At 38.8% G+C, this 22724-nt stretch overlaps 1 long non-coding RNA gene across 2 annotated transcripts; it reads left to right on the forward strand.

Annotated features, from left to right (window-relative positions):
• The first annotated feature begins 451 nt into the window (after window positions 1-451).
• Window positions 452-21871, forward strand: LOC112678710 (uncharacterized). 2 transcript variants are annotated; one of them, XR_007408030.1, is made up of 3 exons: window positions 452-590; window positions 16493-16754; window positions 21593-21871. It is a non-coding gene; the product is annotated as an uncharacterized LOC112678710 (long non-coding RNA). The 2 variants fall into 2 exon arrangements; XR_004811632.2 differs by lacking the exon at window positions 452-590 and adding an exon at window positions 15048-15505.
• The last annotated feature ends 853 nt before the right edge of the window (window positions 21872-22724 follow it).

Here is a 22724-nt window from a genome sequence, read left to right on the forward strand (position 1 = left end):
ACTAATTACCAATTGCTTTAAGGAATTAATACTTAACTTCGGGGATTTCAATCACAATTTCTTTATAAGGCGTTAATTCTTGTAACCAGCAATTCGATTCATTTCAAACCCTAGTTTAGCGCATTATCAGCATTGTTCTCAGAAATGTGGCTCTTTGTTTTTTTTTTTTCTTTTTTCCATTAAGCAATTAATTTAAATCCTGATTGTTCTGACCTCCAGGGCCTGTTCGGGGGTGCTTACTCCTCAGACATAATTTAATTTTTCAAATGAATTTTATTTTTATTTTTTTGGCTGGTGTGGGATTCTGAGGGGAAGAAATCTGCTTTCTCCTCAGAAGCAGGAAAACAGGAGACCCTTGGGTTCCTTGTAGACCCACTCTCCCCTCCAGTGCTGGGCTACTTGCCAGGCTTCTTACCCTGTTTTCCTTTTTTTTTTTTTTTTTTTTAAGATTTTATTTATTTATTCATGAGAGAGAGAGAGAGAGAGAGAGAGGCAGAGACACAGGCAGAGGGAGAAGCAGGCTCCATGCAGGGAGCCCGACGTGGGACTCGATCCCAGGTCTCCAGGATCATGCCCTGGGCCAAAGGCAGGTGCTGAACCACCAAGCCACCCAGGGATCCCCCTATGCTGTTTTCCTTAATTCTCTTTTATCTCCTGTCCTTTCTCTCTTCCTGCCTCCCCTGCTCCCCCCCCCCCAACCCCTTCTCCTAACTTGTGTTGGTCTGGCGGTACCATCTGCAGAGAGGGTTTCCTCAGCTGGCACCCCTTCGGATGATGGGGAATGCTAACCCTGCCTCTCCTGCCAGCAGGTTGGAGATGGGCCCAGCAGGGATTACAGCCTCCGAGCACAAAATCAGTTCATCTTTTGAGGCAGCCAGCAGGTGCGCTAGAAGGATTGCAAACATATTTTTCAAATGTGCTTCCAGACAGAGGCCTCACTGGCTCCTCAGATCTTCCCTGAGCTTTCCTGGGCATTTACCCGCTTCCCTGGGACGGCATGCAGGGCCCTGGCAAGCGACTGCAGGCAGGCATAACCGCATCCAAACCTGCTTTTTGCTTCCCTCTAACCCATGAAGAACTGGCCGCTAATGTGCATGACATGACACTTACCTCCTTATCTGCAGGTGGTAGGGAGTCGGAGGCAAGTGCGAGTTACTTCCCTTCCTGAGTTCCAAGCCCTCCTCTATGAGAAAGTGACCCCCCCCCCCCATGGCTGCCTGTAGGGATTCACATGGCATGAAGGCCTGGACTTCCTGGCTTCCAGTCCCTGTTCTGCCTCTTGGCTGGAGGGCCGAAGCAGTTTGTCTAACTTCTCTGTGTTTCAAGTCCCTCTTCTGTGAAACTGGAATAATAAGAGTAGTTCCCTCCCAGACTTTGTATCTCAATCGGTTGAATCATGTAATCCATATACCTAACACTCCAAGGGTGTTGACGTTTGTTGGTTTGTTGTTTAAAGTAACTGGCACACGGTAGACACTCTGTAAATGTAACCTTGTCTTTCTGTTCATTTGTACCTAGTGAGTGGAGGCTAAACTGCCACAGTGTCAACTAGGATGTGTGGCTTCTTGTGGCCAGAGCAGGACAAGTTCCTGCCCTGCTCTACCATTCAAAGGCACTGTATTTACCATCAGTAGAAAAATATGTTCTGTGGCCTGATAAACCACGGCAATGTGCACTGAAGGATTCCCAAAGAGGGCCCTGGAAACTCTAAAAGGTGGTCAAAATAGGACAAAAATAAGTGCCACTATCAAAAGCAATTTTGCAGTGCTCCATGAGCTCTTGCATGGACTGCACAATTAGGAAATTTTGATCTGATGAAAACAAAAATACCCAAGAATACCCTAACAATTTATTATTTTCTTATGTTTAGATTTTATTTATTTATTCATGAAAGACACACACACACAGAGGCAGAGACATAGGCAAGGGGAGAAGCAAGCTTGGGGCCCAATGCAGGACTTGATCCCAGGACCCCGGAATCACACCCTGAGCCAAAGACAGACGTTCAACCACTGAGCCACCCAGGCGTCCCTACTCTAACAATTTAGAAGGAGGACATGGGGCCAAATGGATTCGGAAAGGCTCTGCCATTGTGGCACCTTCGACAGGTCAATAGAAAATAACATTGGGGAAATGGACAGAGGAAGATAGTTTTTCAACCTAGAAGGAGGGTTTAGGAATGGTTTTGACTATGAGAACATTATTAGATGGACGAAACTGATGGTAGGGAACTAACACTATAACCCCCAGGAAGTGTCCCACACTCTGATTGCTAAAGTTTAGAGGAGCAGCTTCTTTTTTAAATGAAACTCATCAAGACCTAAATGGCTCAGATGATGGTGGTGATGGTAACGAGGCTGATAGATGGCTGATGTGTATCAAGTCCTGGTATACATCAGGCACAGTCCAAAAGAGGTTACATATATTATCTCACCGAATCCTCTCAAATGACCTCATTGAATCCTATTACAACCTTAATGAGCAGAAACTATATTTCTTTCCATTTCATGAAAGAAGTTATTCAGAAAGTTAAGGAACAAGCAGCCAGAAGGGTGATCCCTGCTAGTAAGAAGGCAGACGATGCAAATCCAAAAACACTTTGCAATGAACTTTGAAAGCAATTGAGTTAGGTCAGATTTTGTCGGTAGCTGGAGTTGCCTGTAATATAAAAGTCTGAACACTCATTAATTTTTATGGTAGTGGTAGTGAACTTAAATACCAACTACCTCCTTATTTGCAAAGTCATATAATTCTGCTCTGAGGAGCCAAAGACTAAGAAAACTCATGCGCTGCCACAAACAACCAGTTTCATTTATGCTGCACCAGATCCTTCCAATCCAATTTTAAACCAGGAATCCTTTCGCAATAGACAAGATCAGCATACAATTTAATCATTCCTTTCCTTTTATTAAAAAAACAAGTGACCAGGCTACTGGCCAGTTTACACAACAGGTACCATGGCCTTCAAATTCCTCACTGCCTTCTGGTTAAGAGAGTTAATTATTATCAAACCCCTAGCTCTCAGAAGGAGGCCAAAAGTCACCTTTCTCCAAAGCCCTGGCACAGAAAATAATGTAGGAGAAAAGTGGAAGTTTTGTTCTGACCCAACTCCTGAGGCTGTAGAAGTATAGATACACTTAGGAAACCAGATAAAACTTATAAGAAAAGTTGCTACATGGGGCTTGAGTGGGGAGGAAGGACATGATAGTAAATTACTTAAGAACCACAAAGGAAGATCATTCCGAGTAGATGATCAGCTATTTCTAAGGCCAAATGATAGAGCTTGAGTAATGTGTGTTAGAACATTGCTTAATGAAGAGCTAATCTAATAAGATCGATTGCTCTCTTACTGTGCCTAGAATCTTAAAAGATACCCTGGCAGTGACTGAAGGAGAAATGTCCATAAAAGATCTGAATGCTTCGGAATTAATGTCTTACGGAATCCCTTCCATGCCCAGACTGCTCGAGAGCATAGAATAAGGGCAAAGTGCACCTGTCCACATATGCAAGGATATGAAGAGAGAAAGTAGAGAGGGAAAGAGATGATAAAATAATGCATTTCAAAGGAAAGCCAATAGTCAAAATATTTTTTACTTTATAGAATCATTTGATTTTTTTTTCCCTAAAGCCAAATGGAGAGTGAATTGTGATTTCACAAAGATTAAAGTAAAAGTAATCATGGTGGCCTATATCATTCTCACAGATGGCTCTCCTGACTCTGAACATATGGACTGATGTGGATTTAATAGATTGCAGGGGAATTCTAATTTATAAGCCCAATTTGTTCAGATGAATTAGGGGGAAAAAAAAGAAACTTGTGCAGAAATATCTCTCAGTGTAGTGGAGTCAAAAAATAAAGAACTTTGTGGTGAAGCTGATAACATTTATAAAGATTTTACTATAAAGTACTGATTCCATAAGCTACGCTCAAAAAAAAAAAGGCAAAGAAAAAAACCATTTTAATTCATGAACAGAGGCGTATCTAACATAAAAGCACAATAGTATCACATACAACTTAAAATTCCAAAGTGGGGCAGCCCAGGTGGCTCAGCGGTTTAGCGCCACCTTTGGCCCAGGGTGTGATCCTGGAGACCCAGGATTGAGTCCCACGTCGGGCTCCCTGCATGGAGCCTGCTTCTCCCTCTGCCTGTGTCTCTGCCTCTCTCTCTCTGTGTCTCTCATGAATAAATAAATAAATAAAAATAAATCTATAAAATAAAATAAAAAATAAAATAAAATAAAATAAAATAAAATAAAATAAAATAAAATAAAATAAAATTCCAAAGCGCGGTAAGAATTGTTTTCTGGCAAGAAGAGCCACAGAGTGTGGACTGGGTTTGCCACAAGCCCAGTTGCCTGCATGACCTGGAAAGCCTATGTATCCCATACCAGACTCTGAGAAAAAGGAAAAGCTTCTCTTAAATCGACAACTTCCCATTATCTCCTTTTGCAACGGTGATTACATTCGGTTTATAGGTTATGAGTGTGATGAAGCTGAGATTTACTGCCTGAATAATAGATCAAAGCAAATCAGTAAATAATTAGTTGATTCAGCAAAGGGCTGCTTATCTGAATGACTTGGTTTATGGCACGTTAAGGAACAAAAAACCTTTGACTTAAGCTTTTGAAATAAAGAAAAGGAAAACTATACTGAGTGCAGTGTATCAGTAGAAAGGAAGTCAACTACTTCTAGTCTTTTTTCTTGCAAAATACTCCTCTTTCTGCCTTAGTATGAAACTTCCTAATCTGAGAATCTATTGCCCCTTTCTGCATATGTTCCTCTGGAGGCTGCATATTCATTTTCTGGGTATTAGATACCCTATTTACCACAGCCTGTAGCCCGGAGACATTATCTGTGCAGGGTGGTTCCCCTCCCCTTTCAGTGAAGAATTTTATAGTGAAAATTACTGGTAAAGCAAGTGAGTGACAGACCCCTGTTGGGCAGCCAGTGATCCCTACACATTTAGATTTTGTATTATTATTATTTAGCATATTAAGTGCCCGGTCTATCATCATCGTGGGTGACGTCTCAGGGGGTAGCAGGGCATTCGGCTTTGGAGGACAGAGTTTAATATCAGGTTGAAAATGGTTAACAACAGGCTGAAGGTCTAACGAAAACACATTTAAAAAGTCAACCAGAGGGATTTTTATTTTAATGAAAAAGAATAATGAAAAGCCCTCTGCAGGGAGAGCAAATTTGACAAGGTTATTTAAACATATATGTGGGCTTTAATGTTTCAAAAGTGGTTTTTAAAAATAATGGGATTTAATCTAATTTGTGAGTTTGGGCCGGAGTCTCTGGGTGGCTATAAGGTAGTCTTGGAAAGCGAGACTCCCTTGCCCAAAAATGAGAGTTAGGGATAGGTGCGAGGATGCTGGCTAGGGACTTAGAGGTTCTCTAACCTGACCCCTTCATTCATTGGACAAGACACTGAAGCCCAGAAATGTGAAATGAGTTCCCCAAGGCCATGGGGTTACGTGACAGCTGCACGGAGAGGGACCATATGAGCACTGATGCCTCCACATCTGTTAGTAACTTCATGGTCTCTATCTGTGATCCTCACAATGGACTGCGAGCAAGTATTGTCAGTTTATAGGCAAAGAAATGGAAACTCAGAGGAAATACATAATTTGCCAAAGGCCACAGAAGTAGGACAAGGTAAAGCGCAGACTGAACTTGTATGATCCTAGGCCACGTCTCCACTGTTCACTGGGGCAGAAGGCCGCGTTCTCTGCTGCTTTCCACAGGCCTTCGCGGAGTCTCAGCAGATCTACCAGGTTCTGTCCACCAAACTGGTCCTGTTTGCAGTTACTGCCAAGCCCTTGATGTAATATCTTAAACTTACTCTGGTTTCCAATTCAGCCCTAACTCTCCAGATATTAGATCCTCCTCCCTCCAACTCCTGTCAGGATGACTCCCATCCCTTTCCTCGTTCAGGTCCAGCTCCTGAGACCCCCTGTCAGGCCAGTGCCCCCGGCTCAGACTCAACTGAGGGCCAGGTCCCATGGAAATAAAATCTACCCAAACCAAATGGGAGAGGTCATGGAAAACAAAGTGTGACCTAAACCACGCTGTCTGGGGCTGGTCAGATCTTCAGCCATGACCCATCTGATAAGTAATTTAAGAACCAAAGAGAAAGAACCAAGGCTAGTTTTTCAAAGTGAGTTACTAAAGAAAAGACAAAGAGGCAACTATAAGTACCCTAGGAAGAGAATCAGGGAGAAAGGAAGGATCTGGGACAGATCTGGCAATCCAGGGACTCAGCTATCAATTGTATCAGCAGATCCTAGGCTGAGTAATAGAACAGAATCCAAAACCCTGTCCTGGGGGCAGAGTGGGGCAGAAGGTCCTGACCCCAGGATCATGCCCTGAGCCTAAGGCAGATGCTCAACCACTGAGCCACCCTGATGCCCCAGAAGCTCCTACTTTGAGGAGGGCAGCTTCAGAGAAATGGCAGCAGGGACCCTCACTGGCCCCAGCAGTGAGGAGCTGGAGCAAGTAGAGTCAGGGGACCCGAGGCCTGGCTTGACACATCACTCCCCACCCCCTCTCATGATGGCATGGAGGGACAAGAGTGAGGGAGTCCCTTACGTTTATCAGTTGCAGTTGTTTCTGTGATTGACTTAGTCAATTAACTTAGAGGCTTAATCTTTTGTTTTGGTTACAGTTAATCTCTTTTGCTTCTAACCACGTTCATATTTCCTGCAGACGCTGAACAAGTCATGGCAGAGTTACCTTGGCCCCTGAGCCCCTTTCCTGGGCCATGTGGTATCTGTGTACTGAATATGGCCTCCCACTCCTCCTGCCTTTGTATTAATGGGAAATACCCGAAGGAAGCTGTGGGCATGGTTAATCATTGCACTTAGCTGCATAAAAGCCTAGAATTCGGGGTAGCCTGGGTGGCTCAGCAGTTAGCACCACTTTTGGCCCAGAGCATGATCCTGGGGACCCGGGATCAAGTCCCATGTCGGGCTCCCTGCATGGAGCCTGCTTCTCCCTCTGCCTGTGTCTCTGCCTCTTTCTCTCTGTGTGTCTCTCATGAATAAATAAATAAATAAATAAATAAATAAATAAATAAATAAAGAATCTTAAAAAAAAAAAAAAAAAAAAGCCTAGAGTTCCCTGTGGCTCTATGGATAATGCTCTCCAGAGCCCTGTTTCAATTCTTCTTCTCCTTCTCTTCTCTTTCTCTTTCTCTATCTCTTTCTCTTTCTCCTCTTTCTTCTTCTTCTTCTTCTTCTTCTTCTTCTTCTTCTTCTTCTTCTTCTTCTTCTTCTTCTTCTTCTTCTTCTTCAATTTTTATCTATTTGTTGAGAGAGAGAGAGAGACAGGAGACAGAGAGAGCATAAGCAGGGCAGAGGGAGAGAAGGATCCCAGGACCATGACTCAAGCTGAAGGCAGATGCTTAACCAACAGCCACCCAGGCACCCCTTGATTCTTCTTTTATATTGCAATGTTGAACTGAGTATCATCTCCCTCATTACTTGAAAAGGCACCGGGACAGCATGTTGCATTGTCAGATGTGGATTACCTGACCTAGTTTACATTCAAGCAAATCTAGTCCATGATCCATCCCTCATAGTGCCATCTCAGTCCAGGCACAGCTCATGTGATTGCCTCTCCCATCTGCAGGTGAGACCAGTTGCAGATGGTCAGAGCTGAAAGGACCAGCTCCCCCACTTTCTCTCCTTATCAGCACCATTTGTGTAAGGGAGAATCATAGTTTTTGAATTTTCCCCCATTATAGCCTGAACCCACCCTTTTCTATCACTGTTATATTGCAAGAGCCTTTTCACCTTGTTCAGCCTCAGGTTTGTTACCTCCTAAAAGATGTGTGTGTATGTGTATATATATACATACACATCTCAAAACGTTGTTGTGAAGAACAAATAAGAATTTGTTTGCAGCTGTGGTTTCAGCTCTGAGTTTCCCTAGTGTAATGGCGTCACTAATAAGTCAGGGTTCTCCAGGAAAACAGAGCCAACAAAATGTTTATACACATTATATTTCTTAATTTGTTATAAAGATTATTATTATAGAGGCCAGTGAGCCCCAATATCTACAAAGTGAGTCAGTGAGCAGGAGATTCAGGAGAGCTGATGGTTCTGGGTTAAAGGCCTGGAACCCAGAGAGATGATGACAGGGTTCCAGTCCCAAGGCCGGTAGGCTCAAGGCTCAGGAAGAGATGGGATTCCAGTTCAAATCTGAAAGCAGGAAAAAGCCGATGCCCCAGTTCAAAGGCAGTCAGGCAGAAAAGATTTTTTGTTGCTCAGGGGAGGGTCAGCCTTTTTATTTCTATTCAGGTTTTCAACTGATTACATGAAGCTCATTCATGTTAGGGAGGGCCAACAGCTACTCCAATGTTAATCTCACCCAGAAACATTTTCACAGAAACACTCAGAATAAAGTTGGATCAAATACGTGGGCACTCTGTGGCCCAGTTAAGCAGACACATAAAATTAACCATCACACCTAGTCAAACATACTAAATGTGAGCCAACTTAGCCCAACAAGTACATGGCAATAAGTTTACATGTGTATTTCTGGTCTTTATGATGAATTTTTATGTCAGGTAGATCATACAATATAATTTGTAATTAAAATACACAATCAATGTGCCTGAAAACCACCATTAATATGGCATATATCATAAAAATATGAGAGCTTCCAATAGACTTCAAGAAGCCAGATCTTAATAAAACTAGTTTTCATTCTTAGATAAGTAGATCGAGAATTAAATTAAGGGCAAAACAATATTCCTGTAGTACAAAGTTTACAGAATCAAAGAAACAACTCTAAAAATAAATAAACAAACAAATAAATAAATAAATAGCTTTGTCTCTAATCTATTAAATTCCCCCTATTTTTAATAAGATCTACTTATAGCATATTGCATAAGTGACCCAGGAACTATAATTTGCTCAGTTTTTCAAAAAGCTTTTTGATAAGTTTTCTTACAATAGAAAACTAAGGGATCCCTGGGTGGCGCAGCGGTTTGGCGCCTGCCTTTGGCCCAGGGCATGATCCTGGAGACCTGGGATCGAATCCCACGTCGGGCTCCCGATGCATGGAGCCTGCTTCTCCATCTGCCTGTGTCTCTGCCTCTCTCTCTCTCTCTCTCTCTCTGACTATCATAAATAAATAAAAAATTTAAAAAAAAAGAAAAAAAGAAGTCATCAGAGGATAAAGGACAAGCTCCTGCCAAAAGTTGCCATGAATAGTCATAGCAGCAGTCTTCATGAACAGCTCTGACCGAGAAAGAGTAATTAGACACCAGGGGTCTAGCATTGTTCAATACAACATGTTTAATGCAAAGGAGGAGAAACTAGGAGGTGAGTTGGTAGAGATATAATCTGACTGCCAAATCTACCAATGACTCTTCTTTTGGTAAGTGACGGTAACCGGCCAAGAGCCATAAAAGTTATCACATGGATTTAGCACTTCAGGATTTCAGCAAAATTGAAAGCAGTAGAAAGTCAACTTATACCAATAGTCAGGCCAGCCTAAGGTAGGTCAAACTGCTCTGAAATCTCTTTTGAGAAATGAACTGGTTAAAAGAATATCTAATATCTACATGAATAGACAAGAGATAAGACAAGAATGCAGTTGTAACATAAACCAGTTGTTCAGATAAGAAATATAACGAGTTATTCATGAATTTCTTTGAAATTATGGTAACAAAGACAACCACTTGTTGATTTTGGAAGGATTCAGTACTTCCTGGTTTCAATTTGAAGAAGGAGTAGGGGATCTCTGGGTGGCTCAGCAGTTTAGAGCCTGCCTTCGGCCCAGGGTGTGATCCTGGAGACCTGGGATCAAGTCCCACGTCAGGCTCCCTGCATGGAGCCTGCTTCTCCCTCTGCCTGTGTCTCTGCCTCTCTCTGTCTCTCGTAAATAAATAAAATCCTTAAAAAAAAAAAAGAAGAAGGAGTCACTTTAGAGATGGATTCACAAAGAAGGGAAATAATTTTTCGATATCAAGAAACAAAATCTCTGCTGTAAAACTGTACTGTAGGAAAGTTACTCAGTGCTTGTTTGGATATTCTAATTAGCCTGCACTGCTCTAGGCCTTACCAGCCTATGACCCCAAAGAATTCACCTTAGCACTGATACACGATTTTTCATGGCTAATAATTGTCACTCACCTAACTGCCTCAAAATTTCAAGGTTTCTTAGGGTGCTGGATATAAGACTTGCATCATTCCTTTCTTGTTTTCTTATCTGGCTCCCCCATGATATCTTTGCCTAAGAGCCAGTAGACGTGCACACTTCACCCCCAGGACTGGTGCCTGGATGCTGCAGGAGAACCCTACATGGCTAATGTCTCCTTGGCACTTCTCAAACTGCTTAACCCTAATGAACTTCTACAATCTCATGAGTCTTTAGGGAAGGTTGCATTTTCCAAAACTACCATTACCTCTGGTCCCACGTGCTCTTCCATGATTTTGCCACTCCCCCATCAAGAAGTAGATTCTTTCTTTCTTTCTTTCTTTCTTTATTTATTTATTTATTTATTTATTTATTTTAGATTCTTTTTTTCCATCTCCTTGAACCTGAGTGGCTTATGGATGTTTCAAACAATAGAGGGAGGCAGCAGTGATGCTATGTGACTTTGAAGACTAGATCACAGATAGGACATAGCTTTCTCCTGGCTCTTGGCTCTTTAGACCTGGGCACTTGGAACCCAGCCATCATGTTGTGAGGAAGCACAAGCCACATGAAGAGGCCAAGTGCTTCTACCAACAGCCCTAGCTGAGCTGTCAATCTACAACCAGCATCAATTGCTAGATGAGCAAAAAGAGAGACCTTTAGGGCCATTCCAACTCTCATATTTGGAGATGCTCCAGCTGAGAGGTAGTTGAGCAGCAATGAGTTATTCCTGCCAAACTCTGCCCAAATTGCCAAGAAAGTGAGCAAAAGAAATGCCATCACTGCTTTAAGCCACTATTTTGGGGCAGTTTGTCATTCAGTGCTCCATGGCTAAAACAATCACAGAACTGAGGCAAATACCAATGTCCTCAACTCTATGTGGACATTTGGACATAAATTCTAAGCATATGCCTACCCAAATACTAAAACTCCCTTCATGATCGTATGCTTCTCAGCTTCTACTGTAGACACTTCTAAATAAGACGCAGCTGACCTTCCTTGGCCAGGTACCACACTGCCTTCCTCATCTCGCTATGTCTTCCCATGGAAACATTAACCTTACATTTTCTCCTAGCATATTCCTCTCCTACATGCAATTTGACTCACGTAAATAGTTGCCTGGAGATTGGAGGTAGGGGTGAGGAACTGTTCCATAATTTCAGATGAAATAATCAGATGATTCAAAACCCCCCACTTCAGGCCCAAACTTACTTCTGCTATTTTATACAAAACACCTCTGAAAAAGAAATCTTCTAAGAGGCTGTGATTTCATTCTCCACTGTAGTAACATCATTTTACATGGGGTAAAGTGACCAGGAAATACAATATGAAAAAAAAGAGATCTTGGAGAGAGAAAACTTTCTCGTGAGAAATGTACATTATGAAAATTATGGGCTATGATAGAAGAAAACTCAGAAATTTTATTGGCACTTAGGAAGCTCCCATGCTACCACTTAGTGAGTTGATGTGGGAGAGTTATAGAACAAACTTGTTATGCTTTAAGAAAAAGCACCAGTAAGATGATCCTACAGTAGACAAGGAAGAGCTGAAAGAGTATTTCAAATAAGGGAACAGGAAGTGAACAAATCTCTTGCTAAGCAATGAATGGCATCTAAAATCAAGCGAAAAGCTGCGTGTAAACCTTCATCCTACCCCATAAGACTGTGCATGCCCTTTATAGCAAAGGACTCTTCAACACAAAAGTCACATTTCAAGGTAGTTAGCTGAGATAGTAAGAATTTGAGGTAGGCACAATGATTTTATATATTCCTTTTTGTTACCCTTATTATGCTAAGTATTGGAAAATTATAGACTTATATTCTAAATGAATACAAATTTGAAAAACATATGTAAATGCAATGCTTTCTGATGTCTTATAAGTCCATTTTAATAGTTCCATTTGAGGCTATGTTTGGCTTTTTTATTTCTAAAAAAAATTATGTTTTAATTTTAATATCTAATTACAGCTAATCATAACTGTAGCTTCCAGCTATTTAGAGCTCAATGGAGCAAGTTGCTCTACAAATTGCTAACAGTATCTTACTTCAACTTCAAATAACCCTTTGAGGTAAATATTATTATTATTATTTATTGTCTCTGCACCAAACATCTTAAATAACTTGCTCAATACCCACAGCTGGTAGAACCAATCCCACAAGGCAGGTGTGCCTGGTCCACAAACCTATATTCTGGAGTCCTGTGACAATATTCTCCTGCATACAACCCTGTGAACTGCAGTATCAAAACTTCTTCTTTTAAAATGTCCTTCACACCTCAGTTTTTTAGGGCTAAGAAGACACTATGGCTGAATCCATTTCTGACTTTTCAATTCTTCTCTGTCCTTCTTCGAGAAGCAGCCAGTTCTCTTCTCTCTCCCTTGTAAAAACCACACAGCCTTCTGCCTCAATGGTCTTGATCTTCCTGGGTTATAGGAGTGTGATCTGGGACTCAGGATTCAAGGAGTATCAGGAAAAGGAATTTATTACTGAGGGGAAAAAAATATATTACTTCCATGCCAACTCTTACCACAGCCACATGCCTCAAAACTCTACCAACCTCCAAACTTCTCTTGCTTTATTTATTTTCTTAAGAAAATATTCAAAATATGTGCAAGCCAGTGCAATGGCACTGCATTTTACTTTCCTCTTATTTAGAAGTTCAGGGAATTTGGCTTTTAGAAAGGGAAGTAATGGTAGGCACATTCCGAACATAGAAACATCTAACTGGTTTGGGCAGAAAAGACATTCTAGTCTGTTGAATACTCAGCTACAGAATCACTGAGAGCCAGCCTTACGAGATCAGCAGTGCCAGAGACTTGAAATTAATGCAAATGTACATTTTACACATTATCAGGGTGACCACTGGGTCTTTATCTTATCTATTAGCCAGAACAATTCATCCTTAATATGCTGTATATTTTTACGATTGAAAATTATATTATTTAATGCACTCTCAGGTAACATTTGTAGAATGGCTACTTTAATCATTAAGATATAACTAAGAATGGAAATTTACACATAGAATAATATTAATATTATCAAGCAACCTGTTCAGATTTTCATGTCAAGAATAGCCTCTCAAATTAATAGACTTGTTTATGTTGACCTGTCAATCAGCATTCTTGTTCAATGTCAGATATAGACGAGATATTAGTTTTCACTCTCATCAATAATTAATAAAGAAATAACATTGTTACTCTAGTTCTATATTGATTGCCTTGACTAAAAGAATTAGTCTATTGCTTAACACCATGTTTTGGCTTTGGCGAAAATTATTTTTTTCTCTGAAACACCAATGTCAGATTTCCCCACATCCTTCCAATAGATGAAAGGGAGACCCTTTATCCTTCCAAATCCCATCCTAAGTCTAAAAGCTTTGACTCAAACTCCAAGGGGGGTGGGTTTCAAAATTCAAAACCTTTAAAATAAATCCATGTTTCATGAGAAAGACAATAAATACTTGAGGGAAAAAAAAAAAGAAACCTTCCACTGAATCTAATTTACAATCCAGTCACACATGAACTGCCAGTGTCACTTAGTTAAGAACTAAACACGACCTTGAGGGGTCACTGGTTTAGTGTTTTTTAAACGCTGTTTCTAATCCACTGATTTTTCCCCCTTCTCTTATGCCTTATTTTTCCCAATATCAAAAAAAGCCAAAGAATTCCCCAGCTTAATAATGACTTGGTTAAGAAGTATTTTATTCAAATATTCAAAATTTTGAGTGGGAGGAAATTTTACTTTTCTTTCATGTAATCTTTTGCAGTTGGTGTCCTGGCAAATGTTTAACGAGCAGCTCTCAGGAAAAAGAAATGTGTGCATATACATGTGCACATAATTTCACTACACATTTTAATGATATAAAAGATGTGTAGCACATAATTTACAAAAAATAAGAACATATGAAATACTATTGATTATAAATTCCATTTAGCCAATTGATCCTCAGAAAATGCTTTCATTGATTTTCATCCATTATTTTTATTATTTTTTTATTTTTTAAATGATTTTCACCCATTTTTATCCATAGCCAACCTATAGTGCAATTCAACCATGATTGGACAAATGAGATTGCATCCCGATCTGGGAATTCTTTTCTCAAAAACCTTATTGTCATTAAATGTGATATGTGATGTGCAATTAAGCCAATTCTCACTTTTGTACAAATGCTAACCATTAAATGGAAACCTCTTTCAGCCTCAGCACCAGACATGACATACTTTTAACTTTAGTCCTCATTATTAACATTTTCTTCCTCCCTTTCTTAAATCTAGACAATCAATGAAACAGTAAATCAGACCTTTATCATAGCATATGCTGATTTCCATGGGATAAATACTCTCACTGCAACTGGCCTCCAGCTACCAACATGACATCATTAATTCAGATTGGAAAGATGTGTGCAGTGGCACACTGTTAGGTAGCATTTCCCCACTCAAAGGTATAAATGACCGTAAGATGTCAGTAAAATAATTAGAAAGTTATGTGGCTTGAGAATTTATTACCTTTGTTTTTGCTATGATTTATTTAATTTTAACTATATAATTCCATTTTGAGTAATGAAATTATGATCAACAGCTGGTCTGTAAAAACTGGTAAACCTGTATCAGCTGGGGTCAGCATACATTGTTTAAATGCAGTTGCCTGGAGACTGTTCTTTTTGTTTTAGTTTTTAAAGAAACAAATCATTATCATTAAGGCCACCTCTACACCAAAGTCAGGCCAAAGCAGAAAGGAACTGCCAGGAGACTAAATTTAGTGAACAAAAAGTCACAGCCTTGTATGTGGTTATGAATTTTTTTTTTACCTTAATCTCTTAGAGTCCTTTTCCCTTATTCAGTTCTTTGTGGATATGAAAAATAAACGAATTTTGACATATATATATAAAAAATCTGTTCCTTACTAAGCTAATATCTGTTTGGCTCTGATAGGTAGAGTTCTTCAAATATGGTTTTATTTGTCATTCTCCAATGTGAAAAATCCTAAAAGAAGAAGATACAGATAAGCAATTTGAATTTCAGAAGATGAATGATATTTGAAAGGGAGTCGGGGAGAATGTTTAATGCATTTAACAGGAAAACATCTTCATTTCGATCTAATCACAGCGTAGATGCAGGCAGTGCTCATTCCTCAGAAACAAGCAGCCTCCAGGCTGACAGACCCACAATTCCAGAAACCCTTGTACTCTTCTCCTGCTACCTGATCCGATAAAAGCCCTCCAGATTCCCGGGACTCTGCTCCATGAGACAGGGAGTTGAGATGACTGCCTTTTAAACTCTAGCGCTGCAGCTATGCTCAGAAGAACTTCGGAAGGACTCGTTAACACATCAGGTTAACATCCCATCTGGCTGCTAAGGTATGCAGAGAATGCTCTTCTGTATTTACTGTGCAGACTCTCAGAACCTCCATTAAGAAAGTACATACTCAAGACTGAATTTTCACACTTAACTCTGGCCAAGTTCCTGGGCGATAAGCTAAGCACTAATTTTAGGTAAATTCCTTTATTTCTTTGACTTTATTTGACTGCAGGTACATGGTTTCTCTGGGACCTTCTTTGCATGTAAAATGCTGTCTCTGTTTGCAAGCCTTTTCTAGTCTTTACCTTAACTTTCTGTGTTTTGGTCTTTGTGTATGTGGCCAATCCCTCTTCCTTGACTGTAATCTCTTTGAGCTCAGGAGGGACGGTGCCTTATTCTTCCTCATAAGATCTGCCTCTAGTGGTCTTAGTGAAGAGTATTGTGCAAATCATGTTCAATGTTCTGTCAAATATCTTATAGGACCCACATAAGGCAAAGCGTGAGATCTTTGTCTTCTATTTTAAAAGTGCACAAGAGGGAGCCTGGGTGGCTCAGTGGTTGAACATCTGCCCTCAGCTCAGGGTGAGATGCTGTAGTCTTGGGATCGAGTCCCACATCGGGCTCCCCACAGGGAGACTGCTTCTCCCTCTGCCTGTGTCTTTGCCTCTCTCTCTGTGCCTCTCATTAATAAATAAATAAAATCTTAAAAAAAAAAGTGCACAAGACTGAAGAATACCAGACTCATTAGCTCCTTTTATGCCTAGGTAAAACAAGTACACCAATCAAGCAAATAAATTTTGTGTTTATGTAAAGGAATTTTCCCCATAACGAATAGACTTTTTTTTTCCTTTTAATTTGATAAGAAGGTGGAGCACAGTATCAAGAACCAGAAATTTCCAGCAGGTCAGTTACAAGTCTCACAAAGTTATAGGAAAACATAAATCACCCTTATAATTTAAGAGAGTGAATTTTCTTTTTTAGATGGTAAGTATTGCCACTGATTAATTCAGGAGGTGTTTTAGAGACGTTTACTTCTTTTCTTTTAGCTTATATTCTGAAGAAAAGGGTGCTTTCTGAAGAAAAATTGTTAACACAAGCTCTTGACGGTTCTCCATGTGTCTTACATGAAGCGCTGAGGACACAAAGATTAGGAAAATATTGGACCTACCTTTAATGAATGAACCACGGCCAAATGGAAAAAGAACTTTGTCTCTGACTGGGAAGAAGCCACCAACATTTCTGGGTCAATTTGGTAGAAAAGCAACCCACAGTGTATTGAACATTTATTCTGTGCTTGACACTGGCCAGGTACCGTGGACATATTTTCTCATTTCCTACTGTGCTTATTGTCTGCTATACCATTACCGTGTTAGCTCACATGGCTGTGGGTCTTACCTTCCCAGGGAGCTTATAAATCTCGGTCTTTAAATTCTTTAATGCTGCCATGGTACCTTTGCAAAGTATGTAAAATCTGGATGGAACATTTTCCAAACTGAATTTTATTTTTTACTGTTCAAGAATTGCTTCCTTTACTTCCTTTAGTTTTCTTTTTTTTTCTTTTTTCTTTTTTTTTTTTTTTTTTGGTCTTGTGTCTATTTTTATTTGGCTCTATAGTCTCCTTATCAATTCTATGCCGGAGTCTCCTTCTAAAGCCTCAATATCCCACCCACTTCCTCTATGCCACTAATACCTGTGCATTCATATGCACTGTCATGTTGTGTCCACCAGCATTCCTATAATATCAGATATACATTTTTTGATACCTATTTGACCTTCTCTCTATATTTTTTATATTTTATTTTATTTTATTTTATTTTTTTATATTTTAAATTCAAAGAATACTAAATAAAATATTTTAGGGGCAATCTAATAGTTGTGTGAGCCTACTACATCAGAAGTATTACGTAATAAATTAGCTTTTGCTACTATAATAAACTTGCATATAAAACTACTCCAAACTCAGTGACTTATGAGTATTTATTTAATTTTCTTGCCACTGGATCTGCAAGTTGGCTGGGCCATCCCTGATTCAAGGTAGTTTGGATTTTTTTAAGACTTCCCCACATATATTCACTCCGGATCATTCTAGGTTGAGAGACAATGGCTTCCCAGGGCATGTTCTTTTTATGACAGTTCATAGCAGTGAAAGAGTAAACTCCAAGATCTCTTAAGGCCTTAGCTGAAACTGGCACACTACTACATCTGCCCATATTCCATCCACCAAAATGATCCACATGATGAAGCCCAGATCAATGGGAAGGAAGTATATGTCACTTACCCTTAGGCAATGCAAGACCACATGGTAGAAGAGAATAAAGACTGGGGAACAATCTAATCCACAATACATGGTTTATCTCATTTATTCTCCATATAGGGAGGTGTTAGTACCCCAACTATAATCTTGAGTGAACTGGGGCCTGATAAATTAAATAAAAAGATCCAAGTCACACAGCAATGAAAGCATAAGCAAGAATTTGAATAAGGTGTAGTTTTTTACTTCATAGGCCCCATACTATTTTCATGACAGTAGCAGTCTTTCTTTTATAACATTCATATTCCTAGTTTTTTAAAAAAGAGAAAGGTTGAGATTTTGCAGGTGGAGTCTTTTTGCTATAAAATGGATAAAGATACAAAAACAAATGAAGGTACTCATGGTTGATAGCACCAATTACTCCTCTGTTCTTAGCCCTAGAAAAGAAATGAAATTGGCCTCAAAGTGACTCTCCTTTTCGTTGTTAAATAAATTATCTATTGTGGCTGCAGTCACTGGACTCCGTATAACATATGCTGTTAATTAGCCATGTGTGGTGGCTTAAAATAAAGTCTTTCATGAGGCTTGTAAAGTTAATTTAACTTTCTCTTTCTAGCTAAAGAGGGACCTATAAAGACTGACTGTCGTAATAATGATGGTAATTTTAATGCAGTTCTTCTGAAAACAATGAGAATCAATAGAAGGTGCATTTTGGAACAGATTTGATTTTCCTTAATATTCTATGAATTTAAAAAAAAATTCTATGAATTTAGGGATAAATCTATTATGATCAGTAGTTTGTGTTGGATGACCCATAAAGTCAGAGGGTCATCTTGGGCCAAGGCATCCACTCCAAGTAATTTCCCTCCATAGACAGCTTATGCCCCTGAATTTGACTTTTTTTTTTTTTCTGACTTTGACTCTTAAGCAACACTCTATAATGCACTGTTTTTCAGATTTGTCAAATCTTACAGATCATCTTGGGGTGCTTATAGAAACTGCAGATTACCAAGTAACTTTCCTGGATGATCTGACTCAGTAGATAGAGTATATTCTGGAAATCTAAATTTTTACACATGATGATTCTCATGATCAAATAAGTATGGGGTGAGGAGAGGTTAATGCATTTTTTAAAACTGTGTATCTTTTTTTTTTTTTTTTACAAAACTGTGTATCTTTAAGGAAGAAATTATATCCACTTTCTACAATTTCTTTCAGAGAATGGGCATAGAGCAAATATTTCTAACTCTTTCTACAATGCAGAAATGTAGTCTATATCAAGTTGAGACAGTTCTCTAGTCATTGTTTACTATAAAATAGTAAACAAGGAAAAAACTATCAACTAATATCTTTCATGAACATATATGGAAAAAATCCTCAACAAAATATTAGCAAATCAAATCTAATAATATATCAAAAGAATAATACACCACAGCCAAGTGGGATTTATCTCAGGTATGCAAGGCTGATTAAACTTTTGAAAATCAATCAATGTAACTCATTACATCAATAGACAAAAAGAGAGAGAGAGAGAGAGAGAGAAAGAAAAATCACATGATGATATAAATAAATATTAAAAAACTACTTAACAAAATCTAGTATCCATTCATGATAAGAACTCTCAGTAAACTATGAACAGAGAGGAAACTTTCTCAACATGATACAGACTACAAAAATTAAAAACACAATACCATTTATATTAGCACCCCCAAAAATGAAATACTTAGGTGTAAATATAACAGAATAAATACAAGATCTGCATGAGGAAAACCATGAAACTCTGATGAAAGAAATCAAAGAACGAATAAATAGAGACATTCCATATTCATAGACGTGAAGACTCAATCCTGTCAAGAGGTCAGTTCTTCCCAATTTGATCTATAGACCCACTCAAAATCCTAGCAGATTATTTAATGGATATAGACAAACTGTTCTGAAGTTTATAAGGGGAGGCAAAAGACCCAAAATAGCCAATGCAATATGGGAGGAGAACAAAATTGGAGGACTCAACTTCAAGGCTTACTATAAAGCTCCAGTAATCAAGATAGTGTGGTATTGAGGAAAAAAAGTAGATGAGTTGGTCATTGGAACAGAATAGTGAGCCCAGAAGTAGGCACCCATAAATACAGTCAACTGGTTGACAAAGGAGCAAAGGCGATACAATGGAGCAAAGAGGGTCTCTTCAACAGGAGAACAACATGAGCAAATAAATGAATGTAGACATAGACTTTGCACCCTTTACAAAAATTAACTTAAAATGTATCACAGACCTAAATTTAAAATGCAAATTTATAAAACTCCTAGAAGATAACATAAGAGAAAATATAACCGACCTTAGATATAGTCATGACTTTTTAGATACAACACTAAAGACATGATCTATGCAAGAAATAAATTGAACGTCATTGAAGTCAAAAACTTCTGCACTATGAAAGACAATACCAAGAGAATGAGAAGACAAGCCACAGACTGGGAGAAGATATTTGCAAAAGACACATTTGATAGAGGACTGTTACCCAAAATACACAAATAACTCTTAAAACTCACCAATAAGAAAACAACCCAATTAAAAATAGGCCAAAAATTTTAACAGTCACCTCACCTGAGAAGATACAGGGATGACAAAAAATATACATATAAAAAGATGCTCCCATGAAAATACATAATCAAGGAAATGTAGATTAAAGTAATAGTGAGATATTACTACACACTTATTAGATTGGCCAAAATCCAGAACATTGACAATATCAAATGCTATCAAGGATGTAGAACAATAGAAATAGAAACTCACATTCACTGTTGGTAGAAACAAAATAATACAGCCACTTTGGAAGATAGGTTAATGTTTTTTTTATACAACTAAACATACTTTTACCATATGATCCATCAATCATGCCCCTTGGTATTTACCCAAAGAAGTTGAAAACTTATGTTCACATGAAAGCCTGCACACAGATATTTATAGAGCTTTATTCATAACTGCCAAAACTTGGAAGCAACCAAGATGCCCTTCAGTGAGTGAATGGATAAACAAATGGTGGTATATCCAAACAATTCATTACTATTCAGCTCTAAAAAGAAATGAATTTTCAAGCATGAAAAGATGTGGAGGATCCTTAAATGCACCAAGTTAAAGAAGCCAATCTGAAAAGGCTACATGTTGCATGATTCCAACAAGATGACATTCTGGATAAAGCAAAAATATGGGGACAGTAAAAACATCAGTGGTTGTTGGAGATAGAAGTGGGAGGAGAGATAAATAGGCAAAGCACAGAGGATTTTTCAGGCAGTGAAAATACTCTGAGACTATAATGATGGATCTATGTCATTATACATTTGTCCAAACCCATAGAATCTACAACACCAAGAGTGAACTTTACGGTTAGCAATGGACTTCAGGTAACTATGACGTGTCAGGGTAGGTATATCCTTCATAAAAATGCACCGTTCTGATGGGGAATGTTGGTAATGAGAGAGGCTATACATGCGTGGGAAATACCTGTACCTGCCTCTCAATTTTAATGTAAACCTAAAATAGGTCATAAAAGAATAAAACCAAATAATACTTAAAAACTAAAAGAGAAAACTAAAACTAGATAAAAAACTCAGTAGTTATAATTTGTGTTGAAGGTTTTTCCTCACAACATTTGAAATTTTCAGGAAAGCTGATACTTTAAAAAAATTATCTCTATTTTCTAACAGATGAATTTTGAATTATAATTAAATTCTTATAATTCTATTTGGGGGAGGTGATAGAATATTCAAATTCTAAAGAAAGTTTTTCCTTTTATCCAAATGCTTGAACTCTCTCAAACTTCATTCTCTCCATTTTTCGGGTGTGTTTTTTTTTTCTTTTCTCCCTTCTATTGTTTGATCCTTTATTTTATTTTTTTAGGTAAGCTCTACACCCAACATGGGACTCGAACTCAGAATCCTGAGATCAACAGTCACGTTCTCTACTGACTGAGCCAGCCAGGCACCCCTCTGTTGCTTGATCCTTTATATCTTGGCCTAGATTCTCCTGCAGCACCCCTCTGATTCCTCTCCAAGGCACATGGATGCGAGTAGCCATATATGGTTGGTCTCTGTCCTGTGCAGCACATCCCTTCTTCAGATAACAGCAACTGCCTTTCACTGAATTCTCTTTCAATAAATTGGGGCCATGAGCTTCTTATACTGGTTATTAACTCAGAACTAATGGAGAAACAGGAAAACCTGATGGAATGACAGATAGTTCCTTACCTGCAAAAGTTCTATATCTGCAAAAGAGGTTTCAGAAAAATACTATAATTATGTCAGGATTATATAGAGATTAAATCTAAGGTAGAGCTCCGACTCAATTTATTTTTAAATCTCATGGCTATTTGTGGACTGCGTGTCTACTGAATGCCAGTTTGAAATGATATTACATATCTTCCGTTAGCCGTAATTGTAGAAAGTACTTGAATTTGGCTTGTTTTATAAAATGCTGATCAAAATAATCATTTTAGGTATGCATTCAGCTAGAATTTGGCCACACCTTAGTATGTGTCTGGTGAATGGCAAATTAGCCCGAATGACAGGAAGCTGAAAATCTATTTCCCATCTTGGGTACTGATTGGCTGCCACTGTGGTCAAGTCCTTCAACTTTTTCTGCCTCAATTTTTTGCCTGCAACAGAAATGAGCTGATGTAAAACACGTTCTCTATGAAACAGCTGTCTTCAAAATTCTAAGCATAATCATTTGTGATTGTTATCCAGGCAGTTTAGAAGCAACTGAAAAAGTCAGTCTTATCCTTCCATTTTTAGCAGAAGCAACACAAATTAGTAACGAGATGTCCAAGAAGGAATCTTGATGGTATATCTTTTTTTCATTCTTTTTATACTCCAAAAGATCTTTCTTCCTTCTCATTATACCAAGAATTTATAGAGAATAGGACATTTTTTAAAACTTTGCATCAGAATAAAAGAGATTGCCAAATCTTTAAATAATCCTGAAGAGTATAACCCCAGTACCTGTATCGTTGTGGCCATGGATATATCGTGTG

This window comes from Canis lupus, chromosome 33 (genome assembly GCF_003254725.2).
Source record: "Canis lupus dingo isolate Sandy chromosome 33, ASM325472v2, whole genome shotgun sequence".
Taxonomy (NCBI): Eukaryota; Metazoa; Chordata; class Mammalia; order Carnivora; family Canidae; genus Canis; species Canis lupus.